General features: G+C 45.5%; 1 pseudogene; it reads right to left on the reverse strand.

Moving 5' to 3' along the window:
- Positions 1-3,173: 3,173 nt before the first annotated feature.
- Positions 3,174-5,591, reverse strand: part of LOC102763350 — a 42,085-nt pseudogene continuing 39,667 nt past the window's right edge.

The raw sequence follows: 5,591 nt of genomic DNA on the forward strand, positions 1-5,591 counted from the left end.
ATAGCAAACTGACTAATTCTCAATGCCCCTAGCATCCCGTGGTGAAAGAGATGGATGTTCTAGGAAACAGCCATTGTGGAAAACAGCAATATATAGGGCTGAGGCTGGCCTTACACATTTCAGTGGTTACAAAAATGTCTCCCCCTACCCCCTGTGAGTTACAGCTCACTAAGGTATGACACTGAATCACCTTATCTCTCCCAGTAACTGCTCTGTTGTGCCTGGCTCAGGGCATTCATTTGAATGACACCAACCTCAAAATCGGAATTTGGCCTCTAAATCTTGAGTGTGGGATATTTTTTTCTTTATGGGCCAGATTTCAGAGAGCCCCTAAGAAGAGAGAGAATCACCAACACACACCTGGCTTGCACTTGTTCACAACTCATCTTGGCCATTGCAACATCCTGTCCTCAGAATGACCTTACAGAAAAGAAGAGCTAACGGGAATAGCTACAAAAATGAGAATGACGGAGGAGTAAATAAAACAACAGGAAGGCAAGCAGGGGCCATGGTGCCCAGACTGAACCAGAATAAAACAAATTCATTATACTGTAAATTGCTCACACTATATGGGAGTCTATTACCCGGAGTTTGTGAGAACTGGGGAAGGGGGCAGGTAGATTCCTACTATATTCAGAGCCCATCGATCACTACAAAATCCCCAGAGCCAAAGAAATCTAACTCCTGATGGATTGTTCATGCTTGTAGACGGTGAGGAGAGAGTAGGTAAATTAAACCCCCAGATAGCCCTATCCATGGTGTGAAGTACATTACAGGCCTTTCTTCTGCAATTGGGCTGTGAACATTTGAGGATAATTTGCCATCCTGAAGGCCCAACAGGGCCAGCCAGTGCCTCGTGCTCAGTATATTTCTGTTGTCTTCAAGAAGATTGTCCTGAAGTGTTAAAGCACTTTGCACATAGTAAACATGCAATAAATATCAGTGATTCAGTATCTGCACAGTCAGATTCTTCATTGAAGCTCCCGCCTCCCATCATGGATGTATAATCCATATTACAACATCCAGAAACTGTCTTATTCTCACATCACTCCTTCATTCATTCATTCATGCATGCTTGCATTCACTCTTTTCACAAATAGTGATAGAGCAGTTACTATGTACTAGACATTATCAATCACATGTTCTGGAATGTGGTAATAGGTTTGATATCAGATGGATCTGGGTCTGAATCCTAACTCTGTGATATTGAGTAAGTTCCTTAATATCTCTAAACTTCAATCTTCTCATCTTCAAAGTGAGCATAATAATAATGCCTCCCCTGGGGTGTTGTTATGGCTAAAACAGCTTGTGTAATGAGAGATTTAGCAGAGCTTAGCACATGGTAAGCTCTATAAATGCAGTGGCTTCAAGGCCTCACCTAAAGCCAGGCATCACTGTGACCCCTACCCTAACTTACACAGCCCTTGTGATTTTTGTCTTTTCCTGATCTTCATTAGCATTTGCATCTGTTCTATCAAGTTTGTTTCTTGACTTTTTAATTTACTTAGTCGTCTTTCTTCCTTGACCTATTATTCCATTAAGCTTGACCTGTGGCTTGCCCCATGTTGAAACAGTTGCAAAGGAGTCCAGCTTATGAGCAAACTATGAGTGGGGACTGAGTCCATATGAAGACCAGCGCAGGAAAAAGCTCATCTTCACAAAGATAGAGTGAGGCGGCAGGGAAGATGAGTAGAATTCTTATAGGGAAAAGCACGATGAGGCTCAGAAAGGAGAAGAATGGATGAACACCTGATGGCTATCCCGTAGAAGTCCCCTAGAGCAGTGGTTGGCAAACTCATTAGTCAACAGAGCCAAATATCAACAGTATTTCTTCAAAATAGACTCGCCCAGGCCGAAAATCAACTTCTGCACATGGGCCACAAAGTTTCAATCGCACTGTATGTGGTATTTTGTGGAAGAGCCACACTCAAGGGGCCAAAAAGCCGCATGTGGCTTGCGAGCCACAGTTTGCCGACCAGGGCCTAGAGCATAGGAATTCCACAGAAGAAGTTGTGGGAGGATAGTGGTTCACAATACCTGGATGGGGAAACAGGAGATTTCCAGGTAAATGATGGGGCAACCAACATACTTGGGGGCCTTTCATAGTCATGTTTACCCTATTATTTCATCTTTGATCTTTAACTCTTGTTGGCTATAGCAATGTTGGTCTCCTTGGCGAGAAAAGAATGTCCCACAGTGACTCTACCCCCTGCACTTTCTGGGCCCCTTTGCATATCTGGATGTCTACTCATAGGCTAGGATCCAGAAACATAATTTTAAAGAATAGAATAATAAATAGCAAAGAGGTGAGAAAGAGGCAGAATGGCCCCTGGATCTCTGTGTCCAGCTTTTAAAGTGGGATTCTTAACTTTCTGAAATTGTGAGCCTAATTTTATGACTATGTGCTTATGGGCATTTTTTTTTTTCCACTAACGAGAGGGTTAGTAGATTTCCTAAGATACTCCAAGTGAACGGCAAATTGATCCTGTCCTGCTTTGCTCCAAGGAATGACATGGAGCTGTCTATGCTCCCTTGACATCCATTGACCATCCCCAAGGGTTGCCACCAGGGCAGGAGAAGAAGACAGAGAATGCAGGGCCAAGCTCCCCTCCTTCCTTCCCACTTTAGTACGCACAGTTGCTGTTGTATTTTTCACATTGAAATAGTTTTACTCCATTAAAAAGTTGGAGAAATAAACATGAAAAGATAAGAGTAGGGTTACCTAGCTGAAGTGGTCTTTTAGCTCTCACATCCACCTTCACTATTTTAGCCAGGCATCTTGTGCCGGGGTGACCAGTGTCTACAGTGTGTCTGTGGCTTCAGCCCTGGACTGGAACCATACAATATACTTTATCCTTTTTTAATTTTCCCATTTCTCATTTTCCTCATTATATTCTTGCTATGTCCATATTTTTTTCATTTATTTAATTTCTGGCAGCCATCCTGACTTCCCATGGGTGGTTGTATGTTCTCCATACCAGCTATGCTGCATGGGTTCTCCTTAGGTAATGTTTCTCCCATTTCAGGCCAGCCCAGATCTCTCCAGGCCAGATTCCTATCATACAAGTGGACTGTCCACTTGGCTCACTTGGGTCCTGGGCCCTAGAGGTATATTTGGATATCGATATCCACCATGTCTTGGAAAATATAACCACTATCTAGATACAAGCCCTTCAAGCTCCATACCCATTCATCTTGTCTTCTGAAACCCAGAGGGCATTCAAATCAGTGCCCAACCACAATTGCAGCTCATCATAGTGCTCAGCTGCCTGCAATGCCTGCAAGTTTGAATAACACAGAAAACGAAAACAGCTTATATTCACAACAACATGAAACTGGTCAAATACACTATGGCAGTGATGGTGAACCTATGACACAAGTGTCAGAGGTGACATGTGAACTTATTTTTTTGGTTGATTTTTCTTTGTTAAATGGCATCTAAATATATAAAATAAATATCAAAAACATACATCTTTGTTTTACTATGGTTGCAAATATCAAAAAATTTCTAAATGTGACGCGGCATCAGAGTTAAGTTAGGGTTTTTCAAAATGCTGACATGCCAAGCTCAAAAGGTTCGCCATCACTGCACTATGGCATATTCATCCAATGTAATACTAGGTGGACAAGCAAACAGATACTTGTGAAAAATATTCATGATTAAATCCTAAATGAATACAACAAAAGTAAAATCCAATTATACAAAATCTTCCTGTGAAGTGATAAATAGAATGCAGATTATTTGAGATGTTGCAGATCATTGTGATTCTCTTGGTTATTTCTGACTAGAGGCCTTGTGTACGAATTCGTGCATGGGTGGGATCCTTTGGGGTGGCCTGTGGAGATTGAGCCGCAGCTTGTGCCCCTAGCCTCACAGCCCCAGCTCATGCCCCCAGCCTCACAGCCCGCAGCCCCACCTGGTACCCTGCCTTGGCCTGGTGAGCCCCAGCTTGTGCCCCTAGCCTCACAGCCTCAGCTCATGCCCCCAGCCTCACAGCCCTCAGCCCCACCTGGTACCCTGCCTTGGCCTGGTGCCACCCCCTCACCTGCTCCACCATCCCGCTGAGGTCTCGCTCTCATCAGGGCCCATTGGGGCCGGCAGTGTCTCCACTGCTGCCCACTGACAGCGCCGTGTCACCAATGCCCACCATGGTCTGTGCCACCCCCTCGTGGTCAGCGCATGTCATAGCAAGTGGTCAAACTCCCGGTTGAACTCCTGGTCGAAGAACCGCTGGAGGGGAAATTTGCATATTAGGTCTTTAGTATATAGGATGCTTACAGGATGGCTGTACAGGGGCACAAAGTGGGAGGGATACTGAGAAAAGGATACTGAAAAGAATCAGATGCTTTCTCATAAGTGCCATGGAACAGTTACACTTAGCTCCCATGGGCAGCACTTTGACCAGGCCTGGCTGAAAAGTAGATAAAGAAAGAAGTTTGGCAATGGGGATCGGGTCAACCAATGAATGAGTGCCCCAGCTGGTAACTGAAGAGTGAGTGGCCCTGTCTCATTTCTGGGCTTGAAGTAGTCCGCCACAGTAACCGCTGAACTTGGTAAGACCAGAATATGAAGAGAAAGTTTCCTCTTCCTCCCTGTCTTCCTCCTTGCCCTCATCCTTTCTCCTCCCCTTTGTATTGTAAGACCTAAATTTTCAAGGGCTGCCTTGACAGCTTTGGGCCCCACAGAGCCCCAAGGACCTGGCTGTGGATTCCCTGTTCTTGCCAAAATGCCCCTTTTCCAACAGGAAAGGCTGCCCCTGGTAGCCAGGTCAGCTGCACCCGGCCTGGTCTTCAACCTAATGGGTTTCACCTCCCTGTCAGATTGTAAAATTATATAAGGAAGCCATTGACAGCTCCTGTGTGATCTCAGGGTCTGCTCAGCCTCTTGTCACCACCAAAACCTGACTCCCACAGCCCCTGCTGGTTCCCTCCCATGTGCAATTTCTGTGTGGTCTCGCACGACCTGAGGTGCCCTCCTTCCCTGGGCTGCGAGCATTAATGACTAATGCACTGTCTGTTTCGCCTGCCTGGTGTCTGCTGTCTTGTGCTTGGCCATCTACTGTTTAGGGAGGAGGATCCCTCCATTACCTATAGTGAATAGGAGGTAATCAAAACATCCTTCAATCTTCCTTCCTTCCAGGCCTACCTGCCAGGCACATTTCTAGACACTGACCTTACAACAGTGAGCAAGAGAGACTTAGGCCTTGCCCTGAGGTGACTGACCATCTAGTCACAAAGATTTTTGCCTTTATTGTGTTTGATTCTCCAAGTACTGGAGCAGAGTGCCATGGGGACACATGACAGGACAACAAGTCTAGAGTGGAATATGTGTGTGCGCGCACGCGTGTCAGAGAAATCTGTGGTGAGAGGGAGTTAGAAGGGTTAAAAGAATGGGACAGGAGATTTTTAAGTTAAGAATGACTGCAGCTAAGAGACTGAGGAGCTGAGAACATTGTAGAGGGGGGCCAGTGCAAAAGAAGGGGCTCAGGAGAAGCTGGAGAGGGACACAGGGGCCGCATCATGGAAGGCCTTCTCAACAGAGTGAAGAAATTCAGACTTTCATGGGTGAGCACTGGAATGCTGCTTTCAGC

Source organism: Myotis davidii, unplaced genomic scaffold, assembly GCF_000327345.1.
Source record: "Myotis davidii unplaced genomic scaffold, ASM32734v1 scaffold513, whole genome shotgun sequence".
NCBI classification, from domain to species: domain Eukaryota; kingdom Metazoa; phylum Chordata; class Mammalia; order Chiroptera; family Vespertilionidae; genus Myotis; species Myotis davidii.